The sequence below is a fragment of the Chionomys nivalis genome, chromosome 8, assembly GCF_950005125.1.
Source record: "Chionomys nivalis chromosome 8, mChiNiv1.1, whole genome shotgun sequence".
Taxonomy (NCBI): domain Eukaryota; kingdom Metazoa; phylum Chordata; class Mammalia; order Rodentia; family Cricetidae; genus Chionomys; species Chionomys nivalis.
This window is the reverse complement of record NC_080093.1, coordinates 33890617-33908100: the sequence shown is the minus strand read 5'-3', so window position 1 is coordinate 33908100 and position 17484 is coordinate 33890617. Positions and strand designations below refer to the sequence as shown.

Genomic DNA, 17484 nt, shown 5'->3' with positions numbered 1-17484 from the left:
TAACTGCCTGTGGTATTGGCACAGAAACACTCTGGGTGTTCATCTATATTCATGCCTGTCTGTTTTATACATCCAATGCTCACTAACTTGCCATTTCCATATTATCTACTGTGAACACCTTTTCTATATCAACAAAGATTTATACCTTCAATTTCAATGTATGTGAAATATGACTATATTATGGACTTGTTATAACATTGTATAGTAGATAACCACAAGTCTTACTGTGCCTCCTTTACTCACCTGAGACTACAAAGACATATTTTGTTATCATTATGCCATATCTCTTTGCAAGCCTCATTTTATATAGCTACAAGGCATCCAATAGATAAAAGAACCACACTTTAATTATATGTTGATGAAAACTTACAGTATTCCCAGCATTTGATATAATGGCCCTTACCAATCAAATTATTTTCTCAAACTAAATTTTTAGTTCAGAACATCTAAGTCAGAGATAAGCACTCCACAGCCTAGTAAAAGTCCTTGAGAAAGCCCATAGCAGTGACATCCCAAAGAAGAACTGGGCGTGTTCACTGCATTCACTTCAACCATGGTACTCCCATTCTTCTGAAAGGTAATGACAAAAAGTAGGGCTCTCTTTTTTAACTTTTTTTTTAAATTGTACATTTTCAAACATTACTGACTCTATAATGTGTTCATTATTCCTTCCCAGTAAGTCATCAAATCACCTTATAAGGTTGCATAATATCTATCTACATACAAGATAGCCCAAACAAATTACATTTGTTTCTCAAAATCTCAGGTCCCATTTTGGTGCAGGATTATAGAAAAGAATGCCTTCTACTTTTAAGAACATCTCTGGTCCTATTGCTTAGAGTTTTACTTTAAATTTATTCTGACTCAGAGAAAGGAGAACAATTTTTCTCCGCGTGCCATCAATAAAGATCCAGACCGAGAATGTTTCGTTACAGCACAGAGTTGAGTATCACACAGTCACACTCATTACAGTGTAAGCATCTGATCAACATTTCAGTACAACACAATCTCATCTCCAGCTGCTCCAGGGAATGGACCATTACAGTGACACCAAAGAGAAGCAAGCTCTGCTTCATCACAATGCCAACATCTGTCCTGCTACAAGTATGAAAACCCAGAATGGTTTTGCTCAGAGCTTTCATTTTGAAACATGCCTTTTGTTGTGAACAATTGTGACTGATTTCCTTTAGAGCAACACATGGCAAATGCTCACTTTTTCATTTAAAAAAGAAAAAGAAAACCAGTAAGAACAAACAACCTGCAAGTGAATTAAAGATAACCAGCAGCAACTGTAACATTCCATTAGAGCACTTTGGTTAAAATGTTTAAAAACAGTTCCCAGAATGCATATCCCAAAGACAGAGTAGTAGCATGGCTTTTTTTCACTTTTCAAAAGTCTAGATGTATTTAAAATGCATGCATCATATTTTAAATTTTCAGCATTCTAATAAAAATCACTAAAGGAATGCTGATGGTTACAATTTAAAGGATAAAATCAAACTTTCTGGCTATTTTCATGTTTATACTTCAGAGACACGACTAGGACCTCGGGATAGAGGAGAGAAGGAAAGATTCAACTTTCCCAACAGTAACTAGGGTAAATTCGTGAGCTCTACCAACATGGTTACTTTTTGTTTTGACAAACTGTTGCAAATTTATCTACCATTATAACCTTTGGTGGAACATACAGGTAACATTCTAGTCTTGAATGGTAACCATGAGTCAGAGATGGGAATGTTTACATCCCTAAAGGCAGTGGGAAGATAATCAAATTCTAGAGGCCTCCAGTCTAGTGTCTTGAAAAGTTAGATAAGTACAGCTACTTCACAAGACAAGGCTTTGTCTCCCAACTCAGTCATTCAAACTACAGGTCCCTAAACAATCATGTAAAAGTATAGTGTAAAAAATTAGTAATTAGAACAACAGCTGAGGGCCTGGCATGTTGGTGCATATCTTTAATCCCTGCACTAAGGAGGCAGAGGTAAGCAGATCTCTGTCTGTCTGTCTGTCTGTCTGTTTCTCTGTGTGCATGTGTGTCTCTGTCTCTCTGTCACTCTCTGTCTCTGTCTCTCAAATTTGAGGCTGTTCCACAATTCCTGCAGTGCACGATGTTTTTGCACGCCCCTCTGTTTCTGTTTTCTCTACCTAGACTGCTAGATTGGCCAAGGAAACCATTCACTGTGCTTCTTGTCTCTTTGTCTCTGTCTCTCCCTCTTTCTCTCACCCTCCTTCCGCTCCCTCCCTCCCCCTCCATAGTGAGTTCCAGGCTAACCAGGTTACACAGTAAGACCTTGTCTCCAAAGCAAAACTAAACAAAAATCAGCTTAGTAAAAGAAGGTACTTAGAAATGGAAAGGTGTCTTACATAATTAATAGATGTGTGTGGGCTTACCTATCATTTCCAGAAACACGCCACAAATTAGCTTCCAATAGCAATGGACAAAGGCTATGGAGACCACTTCTTATTGAGATGAAAATAAACCTTAAAATATCTCCAAGAGCAGCAAACACCTTAAAGAGAATCACAAGAAACTAGGAAGCCACACCATGCCCCGCACGTTAAAGCAACGGATGGAACCAAACAGTGCTTACAAACAAGTAACTGGACATTGAAAAGTCAAAAGGAGACGTCCGTAAAAGGAGACAGTAGAAAAATGCACAGTGGCCACCAGCATTCCCAGACAAAAGCCAGGCTTGCGTAAATGGTGTCTAGCTGACAGGGGGTAGAGGAGCAGGGATGAGCCAGGAAGACAACAATGTCTGATGAGACCAGCCCTCCATCACTTCACCTGCATTCGTTCCCACTCCCATCCCTCCCTAAGAAGCCACGGAATGTTACACACAGGCTTAAGGTTTACCAATGCACAAGAAGAAATCATACCGGTTTGCCATCATCATTACAGCTGATGGTGCCCCTGTGAGCATTTGTCTTCCTCAGTCTCTGATGGTTCTGTGTGAACAGATTCACAAGAGTCTCATCAACTTTGGAAAACTGATGAAATAAAGTTTATATAGCTACAAAGCTTCAGTTTGTATCTTAAAAAAAAAAAAACCCAAACAAACAAAACTTTAACAGCACTATTATGCCAACACTCACTGGCATGGGCAGTGCAGACTTTGCCTATTTTTTTTTAACCCTGCATAATACAATTGTGATTACCCCATCAACAACACCTACCAACATGTGCTGCCTGCTATTCTGTTAGGCCCCGTCTGAAACATTTTACTTAGGATAATTCATCTGAAACTCTTAACAACTGTTTTACTAAATGGGGAACCAGGGAACAGAAAAGTTCAATGTTCTTTGTGTCCCCCCAACCCCCACCCCACAAAGCCATATGAATCTCATACTTGGGTCACAATGGCACAAAGGGAGCCCCCTGCTGCTCTGGATTCCACAGCATGAACTCAACTAATTACAGATTAAAACATTATATTAAAAAGGGTGGGCTGGGCCCACACTCAATAACTTCAGCTTCTCTCTCTCTCTCTCTCTCTCTCTCTCTCTCTCTCTCTCTCTCTCTCTCTCTCTCTCTCTCTCCCCTCTCTCTCTCTTTCTTACTATAATGTAGGACAATAATTATTTCCACAGCTGTGGTGATTTGAATGACAGTGGCCCCACAGGCTCATAGGGAGTGGTGCTATTAGGAGGTGTGGCCTTGCTGGAGGAACTGTGTCACTGGAGGCAGGCTTTGAAATTCCAGGAACTTAAGTCATTGTCACTCTTTCTTCCTGTGGCATGTTGATTCAGTTGTAGAACTCTCTGCTCCTTCTCCAGCACCTCGTCTGTCTGTGTGCGGCCATGTTTCCCACCATGACAGCAGTGAACTAAACCTCTGAAACTGTAAGCCAGGCCCAATGAAATGTTTTCCTTATTAAGAGTGGCTGTGGACATGGCGTCTCTTCACAGCCATAGAAACCCTAAGACAAGAGCATTTCCATTGAATTAGGTGTTATGTTTAACCTAGAGATGGTTTCAAATATCCAGGAGGGTGTAAGTGATTTACATGCAGAAACTGTTATTTTATGTTCAGGTCCTTAACCATCTACTGACTTTGGTGTCCTCTAGGGATTCTGGAGACACAGTTTGAGGTTGTGTCCATGATTCTTGCAGTACACAATGCTTTTGCACGCAGCTCTTATTTCTCTTCCTAGACTGCTAGATTGGTTAAGGAAATCATTCACTTTTGTTTCTTGTTAGCCATCACTTGTTGATTCTTCCAGACTTGGTTCAGGCAGGGCTTACCCTCTAAAAGTCTTTTCCGGTACCCAGCAGAGCCTAGGAGAGGTCAGGTACCCCTTCTGTGTTCCTGTCACCACGCATCTAGTCACACGGGACACAAGCATTGTGAATCAGTGTGTGCGCCTGTTCCTTTCTGAGCCGCAGGCCTTCCTTGCTGCTGCCAGGCCTCCAGGGGAAGGCTTGCCATGTTGATCTGTACAACTCCAGGGGACCCCCATTTGCACAGACCAAGGAATGATGCAGCCTCACCTCACAAGCTGCAGCATATGACAACAACAGAGTGTTCATTGCATTTCAAAGTCCTGCCACTGAGGAAGATGCACTCGCTAGCATTCATGGGTGATGGGATGGCCCAGAAGAGATCTCAGTAAATGTGACACCGAGCTTGGGCACTGAGCCCTCCCAACTCACGTCTTTTCGTCCAAATCACTTCATAAAGGGAAGTTTACTTGGACTGTCAACCTAAAGGCATGCATGAATCTTGTGGCCTAGTAGAAATACATTCAGGAAATCTCGGCTTTAGCTCCTCAGCTTCCTGTGTTTTCTCTAGTTGTTAACAGTGAATTTTGAGATCTCTCTCCAGGCTTTTGATAATTGCATAATTAATCTGCAAATGGATGTGGCATTTCCACCAGAGATGTAAATAATTATAGCAAGAACCAGATATAAAAATCTACTCCAAAGAGTGGACTGGAATGCAAATGAGGATAGTCCAATGTTTCTATTTTAATGAACATGTTCACAAGGACATTATGATTTTATATTCAGAAAAACAGCATTGCACAACTTTCAACCACCTGCTCATCAGAGGAAGAAAAAACTGTCTCCTGAACTCTGGAAAATATTTGAGGCATCTTTTATTAGAAGTTAAAAAAAATTAAGATGAGGTAACACATCCCTTATCCTTTATAAGGACGTGTCTTTCCACACACAGGAACACAATCCTGGGTTTAAGAAAAAACATGCTGCCAGCTTTAAGAAACAGCTAGAAGGCTGTGAGTGAGGAGCACTTACTCTTATTGCAGAGTGCCCAAGAGCCACTCCCAGTATCTATGTCAGAAGCCTCTTAACTTCCTGAAGCTCCAGGATGCCCTGACCTCCAAGGGTGCCTGCACTTGAGTTCACAGACCATGAAAGAGGTACACATAATTTAAAATAAATATTTTTAAAAAGCTAACAAACAGCCAGAAATTAGGCAGGCTCCATCAAACAGAAATACTTTAGTTATCCTAGGGTGCTATTTGTTCTAACTTCTTCCACTGACTCTAGCTAACTAACGTAGAATGAGAAGAGAATGGAGGGACAAAAAGCACCAGCTCTGACATGATTGTCTTATACAGAATGGCAACGTGAGAGGCCGATACTCGGCTGACCTAAAATAAGATTATTCTGAATTATCCAGCGGGCTTGATATAACTGTAAGGCTTCTTTATATGGAACAGAGAGGCCGGAGAGTTGGTATTCCTGAGGTACAAGTGCAGACTTCTCAACCAGTTATGGCTGGCTTTGAACGGGAAAGGAAGTTCTGGGCCTACTTTCTAGATTCTATGAAAGGCAAGAAGATTCCTACCAGAGCCTCCAGAAAATAGACAGGCCTGTAGCATTTTTAAATTTATATAAGTGAGACAAGGTTGGGGCCACTGATATTCAGAATTACAGGGCAATGCGTCACAGCTGTCAACTTGACACCAATCTAGATTGGTGTATGGCTATATCTGCAAGGCACTGTCCTAATTGGCAATTGATACAGTGGAGCACAGCCCACTGCGGGCAGCGCCATACCTAGGCAAGTGAGCCTGCACTGTGTAAGAAAGATAGCCAGGAGAAGTAAGCCAGGAGGCAGCCTCTACGTTCCGCTTCAGTTCCTGCCTCCAGCTTCCTGCTCTGAGCTCCTTCTCTGACTTTTCCTGGACAATGGACTGTAATCTGTAAGTCAAATTAACTCTTCCCTCACTGAATTGGTTTTGGTGAAATGTTTTATCATAGCAACAGAAAGCTAAAATAGGACAGAGTCACTACATAGCAGGAATAAGGAACAAACTCTGGAAATTTCACCTGAAAAAAAGAGAACACATTATCTCTGTAATCTCTAAGGCAGCCATTCCTTCTTTTACCCTAACTCTTCATGCCTGTCCATAGAAACGAAGCAAAACACATTTAAAATTGTGTAGAATTCTGAAGTTTTGTACATACAAAGTTTGTAAAAGTTCACAAGCGCCAGACTAGCATGGAGAAGAAAGTCTGAATGATTCAAATGTGCAACATTCAGGCCAGAGGCCTTGAGCCACACCACACTCTGGGTCTCACAGAAGTTCACTGTAGGACCAATAGAAGAAGCACCCAGCTCCAGTTAGCTTTCAATTCCTTATGCTCCTAGTAACTAGAACCAGCTGCTTTCTGTAATCTGATTGTTGGCCAGATTGACCTCAGTCAAATATATCTGCACTCCATGCAGTAAAAGGTTCGACAAGCACATTAAAGGGTAGCATTCTTTTTTTTTTTTTCTGGATTTTTTGAGACAGAGTTTCTCCACAGCTTTTGGTTCCTGTCCTGGAACTAGTTCTTGTAGACCAGGCTGGCCTCGAACTCATAGAGATCCGCCTGCCTCTGCCTCCCGAGTGCTGGGATTAAAGGTGTGTGTCATCGCCACCCGGCAAGGGTAGCATTCTTTAGAGTGGTTCATATGAGTCCCAAATGCTTCCCCATTCGTGCCAGCTAGGCTAAGCTGAGGCGAGATTTTGGCACTGATTCCTCTGATTTGAGTATATTTGTAGGCACCTCTGAGCTAAGTAGGCAGTATGCCCTTCAGTTTTAGGAGCAAAACGGATGGCTTTTTGTGCTCACAGAGTTTACACTCTAGGCAGAGAGGGAAACAGAGTGGATCATAGCTGAATGTCAAGTTTCAGTTGGGAGAAGATTCCAGGAGAGTGTGCCCACCTTTAGAGTATGTCCATGGTTCTTGGACTGCTAAGAATTAGACAGGCCATCAACCAAGGTTGTGAATATGACTTCCCTTCCCACAAAGCTCCAGCCTTCGCAGTTAAGAAAAACTTCCTTAGAAACAGAGAGTGCAGAGACCCCACTCTCCATTCTCTACCTCACAGCCTATTACTGGGCTAGTCTTGTTTGCTTTTGTTTTTGCCTGCTTGTTGTTCTATAACAATTATTATTATTCAGCAATATTATATGTTGGTTCAAAGTTTTGGAACAATTTTGCTTTTAATAAAAATTATTCAAGCATTTTATTGTTCATTTGCTTGTAAAGTGGGGACTTCCATTTATTGATTCCAGACTGGAATAATATGTACAAATATATATATTCATTTATTAAGAAAGAGTAATCTGGCTTTAGCACTTATAGACCTGGTTAATAAAACTTACTGATTTGCGAGAGGCACTAGGTAAGATGGTTACTTAGCATTGCTTCTTCTCCACTGTAGTTGAACAGCTGCTCCATCCCTGCAGAAAGCAGTGGACATGACAGAGTCACAGTACCTGTGTGTGCTGTGAAGCTGATAGTTTAGTGGCCATAAGTGTTCTGTGTGCCCAGATTGATTGACAGCTGTATACTTGATCCTGATGCTGGGAATCAAGCCTTGAAAGAACTTCCAAATCTCCTAATGTATTATCAAAGGAAACAAAACAGTGCAGCTCCTGGTCCAGCCTGCCTGGCCCTTGAGACATTTCTTTTTACTATGTTGCAGAACCCTTCCCTTACGGCATTGCTACCCAACAGTAGAATCCATAATACATAAGTAATTTGAAGTTTTCTGGTATTTAGAGTTTTTAAAAGTATAAAGAACAGTGAAATTTTAATACTTTAACTCCATATATTAAAATATCACTTAGCAGGTAGTTAAAATAGGGAACTACACATTTTCTTTTACATAATTTGCTGTGTAAGTGATGTCTCACCTCAGATATTAAGTTTTCATTGGAAATGTGCGGCTGTATTTATCCATTTGATAATATGCCCTTTAAGTGGTCTGTATAGAACATTTACATCTTATTGTTTCTTCTCTCTGCTTTTCTTCTTCTGTTGCTTATGGCCCTGTTTTTGCTTCATGTACCTTTCTGTAGTATCCATTTTATAGTGTGTATGTGTGTTTTGTTTGCTTGCTTGTTTGTTTTTAACTATATGTCCCATTTGGTGGATGTTGAGTGGTTCATCTTGAAATTATAATACAGGCATCACACTTGAGGTATATTGTTCTTAACTCGGTTGGAATATAAAGACCATAACATGTCTGTAACTTTGCCGTCCTTTATGCTTTTATGGCATATCACATCACCGAAGACCCCACCAGGCAACACTAGTTTATTATCTCTCTAACCATCACACGTATTTGAAGGACCAAATGAGAGCAGCGGCGTTTTTCAGATAGTCAGTATTTCTTTTACTTCTCTGCCTTCACTTCATACAATCCAAGTTCCTCCTGGCATTATTTCCTCCTGTCTGGAGAACAGCGTTCAGCAATTTTCTCAAGTTGGGTCTACTGGATTTTCTTACTTTTCAATCATCTGAGAAAATCTGAAAGTTCCGGAAGAGTGTTTTTGCTGGATATAGGCCCCTGGGTTGACAATCAAATAATTTTCTGTTATTATCATTGTCACTTGCCGATGGCGTCCATGATTTAGATCCCTCGGGCAGCCAGATCATTGCTCCTTGGCAGGCAAGGAATTGTTTTCCTCTGCTTCAAGGCTTTTTTTGTCCCTGGGTTTCAGCAGTTAGATAAGGATCTGCTTGAGCACATAATTCTCTGGGTTTACTCTGTTTGTGGCATTGCGCATCTTGGATCACCAGGCGTGTTTCAGAGACCCCCTCCTCCATTTACAGCCCTGGTGCTGTGCTTGACTCCCTTTCTTCTGGAACTCTGACGTCAGAAGCATTATTCCCCTGCCATTATTTCACTGGTCCTGAGGCTTAGCGTATCCCCATCCCCACATCTCTCTTTCTCTTTGTCCTTAGATTGTTCCACTGACTTCTTCGCCATGCCCCTTTGGGTCCTAAGTCTTAATGGTTTTAGGTTTTCAGTTCTTGTATTTCTGTGCTTCATTTTAAACTTTGCTATTCTATATATCTGTCCCCCAGGCATAGGCTGAGGTCTTCTTTGTCCACCGGTTTCAAAGTGTCTTCTTCCTTGGTTTGTCAAACACCTCTACAACAGCTGCTTTGATGTCTACCAGAGAATCACAACATCTGTGCCAATCTCAGTATTGGTTTCTCTTGACTTCCTTTCTCCATCTGAACCAAGGAATTCTCCCCAGGCTGGACCACTCTGCATTGCGTGCCAGACATTTGGAATGTTGTGTTATGAGGCTGTGGGTCTGTGAGAGAATGGTCCATTGTGGTTTCCGCAGGTGACTGTCCCGGCAAGGCTCAGGCAGCCAATCCCTTTCTGTGGGTTGTGGTTTCAGTCAGTTGAGTCTTCAGAGACTTTGCACAAACTTTCTCTTTTGGGCACAATGAAGTGAGACAGGGACCAAATTTACTCTTTCTTCGCCAGCCTGGGGGAACTTCAGATTATGAGCTCTTTCCTTTATCTTTCACAGTCTGCACATGGCGGTTCCATGCGTTCCAGCCAGGCTTCATCACTGCATTCAGTGGGCGGGGTCAGAGTGAAGTATGTTTACCTCATCTTATTGGGAACTGGAATTTCTTCACTATATTTAGACTTCATAAACTTTGCAAATGAAATGGTATACTTCAAACATAGTTAAATGTTTTCCAGGGACTAAACTAAATTTTACATGTATGTATGTATGTATGTGTGTGTGTATATATATATATATATCTTAACTATGTAAAAAGTCAGTTTCATAGCCCCTCTGTAGAACTTTGTATTCATATGTGGCCACAGATTACATTACTGACACAGTAATATTAGAACGTCAGATCAAAGCATCTTGAAGGGAAGGCAGGAATGAATACAACCAAAGGACCACTTTCCACTATGGATTCTCACATGTCCCAACATCTCTCTGCCAACGGGAAGTTCCTGGTTATCTTTAGTTATTATAAACCAGAATCGAGTCTACTGAAGTTCCGTTTTACAATCTTGGCAGCGGTGCCGGGCTCTCTCTTAAGTTTCCTTCCACACCACAAATGTCAAGTTATTAAGACACCAGATAGGCAGTCCAAATCCCAGAGATGGGTGTCTGCCAAAGACTACGGCTAATCGCTACACGTGGCTGCCACAGAGGGATGACCAGAAGAAAGATATTAAAAGTTACCTTTCCCTGAGCTTTCCTTTTTAGTTGGTTGGCTTTCAGCTTGCAGATGACCTTGTGAAACCCAAACTGGATACACAGGACACAGGGCAGCCACCGATGGATTCTAGAGTGACTATTCCCACCCACAAATGTGTCAAGGTGACAAAATAAGAAGACAAGGAATTGGAAAAATCTTCACAGTGTTTCTAATCCTTTCTTTCCCTTGTCTTTTGACCAGCAAAAGGTGCAACTATGAGCTTTTGAAATTAATAGTATACAAAGGAGGAAGACAGAATGACCTGTCTTTAAGAGTATTTATGTAAAATATCACATGGCCAAAGGCCCTAAAAAAACAACTCTGGAATTTAGTCTTAGGAGTAAGGCAATGTGTCCTAGCTCTTCTCCACAGCTTTCTTTGTGCACAGCAGGAAGAAGCCACACTCTCAAAACCACAGGGTCAGTGCCAGATGACTGATCAAAGATGGCAAAGTGAAGTCTACAGGCAGCTCAGGAAACATGGCCAGCTTTTAGAGGCCACCCAGTAGCTCAGAGAAAGGGGGTATTTGTTCATGTGACCTTAAGTCTTGCAGGGGTCAGGCAGGATCACCCCAGCTTTGTTCTTTAGATTTGTGAAGGATGCATGGGTCAATGATCATTGGAGGACAGGGGTGTGTGGGTGGGTGTACCCTGTGAAGTCATCCTGGGTCATCTTCAGGGCTCTGGCCATCTCTTTCTCTAGCTCTGAATAGAATATCTTTCACACACTGAGTGAATGAGGGAGGTAACCCAGACCCAGAAAGACAAATATAATATGTACTCACTCATAAGTGGCTTTTAGACATAAAGCAAAGAAAAAACAACCTATAGTCCACAACCTCAAAGAACCTAGACAACAAAGAGGACCCTAAGAGAGACATACATGGATCTACATAGAAAAGAGAAAAAGACAAGCTCTCCTGAGTAAAATGGGATAGGGTAGAAGGGGGGCTATCATATAGCTTAATAAAAACAATAAAAAAAATTAAAAAAATAGTATCTTTCACTCCAGATTCACAGTCCACTAATTAATCTAGTTCTCTCTGTCTCTATCTGTGTGTCTGTTTTTCTATCTCTGTCTTTCTTTCTCTTCCCCCCTCCCCATCTCCATGCCCCATATCTAGATAGCTCAAGAGACTATAATGTTTAGATAAAGGATAGTACACATTCCTGTAGACACAGTGCCACAACAATTAGCTTAGTTATAACCTTCAATACCCTCCACATTTAAATTGTTAAATTGGTGCATGTGCACATGCTTGTGTGTATACGTGTGTGCATGTGTGCAGGTACCCATAGGAGCCAGAAAGAATGCTGAATTCCTGGATCTAGAGTTGCAGGTAGTTGTGAGCTCTTCCTGTAGAAGAACAAGAAGCAATCCCACCAGCTGAGCCATCCCTCTAGCCCCCATAGTTCCCCAATTCTGAGGGGGTAAAATCCTATATTATTTACACAGCATAATTTAATTAAATCAGATGTTTTTGCATGAAGGTGCACAACAAATAAGAAAGATATATCTAAGAAAGGATACAAATATAATATAAATTAGAATTCCCTTTTACATCGGCATCAAATAACTTTTTGCAAACCACTGCGGATCTCCTTATGCAATAGTTACTCACAAAGAGACTGAAAATATCCACGCCGCTAACCCTAAAATGGAATCAGTACTCTAGACAAAGAGTAAGTCTTTAGAAAGGGCATCTCTAAAGTGGGACACAATTAAACAAACATTTATCTTTTAATGTAAAATTGTACAGCTTGGGCATTCAGTTACACTATACATCCAAGGTCTTGCTAATTTTGCACAGAGAATTCAGACTGGACTGGTCCATGTATTGCTGATCTACTTCTCTAACGCGGATATGCTACACTTCACATTTCTTCTCTATAGATCTTTCAAAAGCAGCACAGCAGCAAGTCAGACATTTGTTAGACAGTCCCTAAAATAGACTCATTTACTGGGTTGGTGGGTCACCTTCCTGTGGGTAAGATCAGTAGACAACTGGCGTTTACCGCAGCGCATCAAGTAGGTCACACATGAGTAATGTGTTACTGAGAACATCTTTTTAGAGAGAGAGAGAGAAAAAAAACCAACCTGTCACTGCCAAAGCCCTAGAAGAAAGCTACAACTCATACATGACTTAAGGCTGTAAAAATATAAATGATGGAAACCGGAAGATAAAATTAACATGCAGAAATACTATGATAATCCATCAGCAAAATGTAATAGCGTCACTGAAACTACAGCAAAGCCACCAGGCAAAAGGCGAGTTCTCTGCATTCTAGAAATAACCAAGCAGCATATGTGATGGGCTAAAATTCATGCTTATAAAGAAAAGAAATACTAACAAAAGGTACTAAACAAGCCGTGGGACGCTAAACAGAAACATACACAATTGCCATAAGGCTGAGTATTTTTTATGATAGGTTATAAAAGAAAAATGATGAAACTGTGTGTTCATTAAGTGATACAACAAATGTTAAAGCTAAGGGTAAATATAAGAGTTAATCCCCCAAAAGATTAAATATTGAAATATAAAGATTTAAATATTATGTAGCTTTAACTAATATAGCATCAGATTTGACAAAATGACTCTAACGAAGACTAATCTTCAAGAATTCTTCTGAACATTTTTGGGGAAAAGATGAACAAGCAGGTTTGGCCTACATTAGAACTTAGTGAACTATTTTATCAGCTATAGGAACTAAAACCTATTCTGTTCCATTCTTTAAAAACAACCTGGACTGCTTTGTGGAAAACAGGATGTGATCACATTGTAATTTCTATATTGCCTGGAAAACTACATCGGGGTATATAAGCTGTAGAAAAAAGCATACAGTGGAAAACACATGAAATGAATATGTAAGAATAGAGAATAAAGAAGGAAACCATAAAAAAAAAAAACCCCAATAACCTGGAACACTGAGCATGAAGAGAGGCCTCTGACTCAAGCTCTTGGCGGGTGGAGGTGGGAGGATCTGGAGTTGAAGGCCTGTCTCAGATTCCAGCAAACTCAGCCTGGACTCTATGAGACCCTGTCTCAAAGACAACACAAAGAAGGCTGGAATCAGTGCTCAATTAACAGGGCACTTCAAACCAATGTAAAAAGAAAGATTTTTGAATCATGATGGTGGAGTGCCTATCTATTTTGAAATGACCAAGTTAGAACCCTGTCTCTGGCCTTACACAATAGCAATTTTGTTGTTGTTGTTGTTTGTTTTGTTTTTTGAGACAGGGATTCTTTGTATAGCCCTGGGAGTCCCAGAACTAGCTTTGTAGACCAGGCTGGTCTTGAACTCACATCCATCTGTCTCTGCCTCCTATGTGCTAGGACTAAAGGTTTGCAGAAGAACCATTGCCTGGCTTAAAGGATACCCTCACCCCCTTTTTTTTGGAGGGGCAAAGGTAAATTTTTAAAGGAAATAGCATTTCCTCTAAATTTCCAACTTTCAGCATGAAAAAATAAACCACAAAAATTAAGGTAATCTTTACAAAGTAATAGAATGAAGAGACCCGTCTAATCGTAATAAAGCCCAGATTAATGGGGAAAAAAAGAATACACCTGATAGCACAGTATTATAAATCTCTCAGAAAAAAGCAAAACAAAAAAGGTAAACAAGCTGAAGAAATTATCTGTAACAAAAAAACAGAAAGAGTACTAATAACTACAGTCAACACAGATGTCTGTGGATTCATCTGAAGAACAAAACAGTCTCGGAAGGATAGACATAAAGTATAGACAAAATACATTAAGTACAGACAAATGACAAAGTATAGACTAATGACATAGAGTAGAGTCAAAGACTTAAAGAATAGACAAATGATATACAGTAGAGACAGAGAACATAAAGCAATTTGAGAAAAAAAGTCATGTAAATGTCCACAAATTGCATATGTGCCCAAACCAGAGAATGTACAATCAAAAAATATTACAAGAAATATTTTTAAAATCAATTATTTAAAAAGTTCAACATGCTGGGTAGTGGTGGTGCATGCTTTTAATCCTAGCACTCAGGAGGCAGAGGTAGGTGGATCTCTGAGTTCAAGGCCAGCCTGATCTACAGCTATATAGAGAAACCTTGTCTCAGAAAAAGGAAAAAAAAGTGATTACATGCAACTTTCAAGCAAGCTGGGAACAGAACGCCCCCATCCCTGGTCTAAATCTGGGTCAGTGTCTTCCCAGGGACAAACTGAGCAGTGCACAAATACCCTAATGTCTGACAACCATGTTGATCTAGTAATTGCATTTCCAGGAATCTGTCCTAAGGAAATGACCCTAGATATTAAAAGCATATTTCTGATAGTTAATGATTAAAATTATAAATTTCAAAGAGTAGATTTTTTTAACAGATTTTCCTGGGGAAGACTGATGAGCAGACGAAACGGAATCTGCAGATTCTCTGAGTCACTGGTGCTAGTCAATAATCTCATTATGCTAATCACCAAGAAATAACCATTAAAAATGCTTTTGAGTCCTACTTAGATGCAGAAAAATATTCACAATATCTTAAATGCTTTACCAGCAGATTTTAAAACAGCATGTCTTCCATGCTCCTATCCTAAAGAAAATTTGGAAACAAAAACAAACAGAAAGGATTGAAGGATACATTCCAAAATGTTGCCTTCTTTAATTATATTTTGTATATTTTCCACAATGGAAAGAATATGGATTCCTTTAATCACAAACAAGCAGACTTACAGTAGATTTTCCTTGGTGAAGACTTCCTAAGAATGGAAATGGGATTTGCTACTACTTTGGGGCTCACATGCCTTAGTCAGTGAGCCCAGGTACTAGAGCTAATGTTTAGAGAGTCTTTGATACCCCAACCCTTCTCTATTTTCACTCAAAAGCAAAACCAAAGGGAAAATTAAAAACCTATCTTGCTTGGTTTGGACACAACACCACTCTCATCTTTGTCCTATGCCTGACGATCCTGCTCTTAAACCCTCTTCTGTCTTTCTAGTTTGAACAAGTCACACTCCAGCACACAGAACTTAAAATACAACAAAACTTTGCGTTCCAGATATGACCTGTCCCATCTGTCCACAGCACTGTCCCTTCTTCCCCAGTCCTTTATCCCGTCTCAAAACAAGATGAAGGAAAAGGAAGATCTGTAAAAAGAACCCGCAATAATCCCCCTTTACAATGAACACACCCAGTAACCAGGAAACTGGAAAGTGGAAGCAAAGGGCTCAAAAGCAGATCTACTCTGGGTCTTGGCCCTATAAGTGGAGAATGAGCTATTCTCCCATCCACAGGAGAAGGCATGAGAAGTCCAGGGGACCAGTTAAAACACAAACTGGCGATCACAGTCAAGGAAGGACGGATGACACATCTTATAGCCGCTAAAGGTACGATGCTCTGCAGTATCAGATGGCTTTCATTGAAGGAAGAAAATGAAAAGAAAGAGCAAATCCTGAGAAACTCAAACTATGCAAATGGTCGAGAGTACACATTTGTATACATGTTTGGCTAAAAAGCAGAGTCCTGGTCTTGTTCTAAGTGGCTAAGCAACCCTCCCAGGACTTGGTGGCCTGTCTTGGAGCACGGAGACCTCTAGCAGCTCCAACATTATACAGTTCAGGTCTATTGCCAATAATATTTTGCATTATAAAGTTACAGGCAACTTAGAAAACAACAGATACTCAATTTAGCTGACTTTTTTCGGGCATCCATCATGGTAAAGGTATTCCCAATAACCTGAATCTTCACAGTTGACATCTATGTAACCAACACAGCTTCATGACATCACGAACGAGTCTATACGCACAGAATGTTACACACACTGAAATAAACTTTCAATGGACTTATTCTACATAAAATATAAACGATATTTTCCTACTTAGCATTAGCTGTCAACTCAACACAGCTCAGGTCTATTTTAAGGAGTCTCAATTAGGGGACTGCTTTGATCATATAGACCAGTTGGCATGTCTGTGTGGCATTGGCTTAATTGCTAATTGATGTATCTGCTGTGGGCTGTACGATCCCTGAGCAAGAGAGCTAACTGAACAGAAGGCAGGGAGCAAGCCAGTGAACAGTATTCCTTCATGGTTTCAGCTCTGGATTTCTGTTTCAAGTTCATGCCTTAACTTACCTCACACAGATTGTGACCTGGAGATGCAAGCCAAATAAACCCTTTCGTCCCCAAGTTGCTTTCCCATGATGTTTGCCACAGCAATAGAAAGCAAACCAGAACAGATACTATAACTTGAGCAATTTTTAAATATCTACAGGGAAGCAAGAATATAGATTTGGGTGCTGGCACTGAAGACATTTACATAATGTAATGTAAAAAAAATTATGGCAAGGTGATCTTATTGAGGACCCTGTGCATGCCAGAACTGAGCTATGCTCCCAGTCCCGGTAGGAAACATTTCAAAGAGAACATTTAGAATGTTCACATTGCTGTGAAGCCACAATTTCCCAGTCCCCAGTCCTTCCCTGTAGGGTAGCAGGACACTTTGGTTGTGAAAATCAGCCTTGATTCTGGCCATTTCTCAATGAAGCCTTGGCTCACTGAGGAATGTCCCAGTCCATTCAGATAATACAAACAGGTAGCTCATTGTAGTCCAGACCCCTTCAACAAGTGTCTGCCTAAGTCTCTACTCACAAAGAGGAGAGCCACATAGCACTGGGGAGAGCTGATCCACAGACCCACCCACAAGAACGGACTCAACTCAGCATATTTTACAAGCTGGATTCTTTTTGACCCAGATTATCCACTGCCTCTGCTCTCTCACTTCAACCCACCTTTGTGTAAATATACAGAGAATATGCAAAGACTATTTCAGGCCCAAGCTCACAGGAGGCCAGCCCTAGGTTGGCTATGTGGAGTCCCGTTGTTAGGGAGGGCTTATTTGAAAAGTGACTGCCTATTGAAACTGATAATTACAGGTATGCTTCACAAATAAATTATAATTGCAATGACTAATTATAAGGAACCTTAGAAACAGTATTCTATGTTAATCACAAAATTCCTACTCTC

The 17484-nt window shown here is 40.6% G+C and overlaps 1 protein-coding gene across 3 annotated transcripts in view; it reads right to left on the bottom strand.

Moving 5' to 3' along the window:
- Pip5k1b (phosphatidylinositol-4-phosphate 5-kinase type 1 beta) overlaps positions 1-17484 on the bottom strand; it is a 265393-nt gene that overhangs the window by 207154 nt on the left and 40755 nt on the right. Inside the window, exon 2 of one of the 3 annotated variants that reach the window (XM_057777562.1) lies at positions 2881-2949. The exons of the other annotated variants lie outside the window; for them this stretch is intronic. The gene's annotated coding sequence lies outside the window, so the exon portion shown is untranslated. The remainder of the gene's footprint in view (positions 1-2880; positions 2950-17484) is intronic. 3 annotated transcript variants of the gene reach the window in all.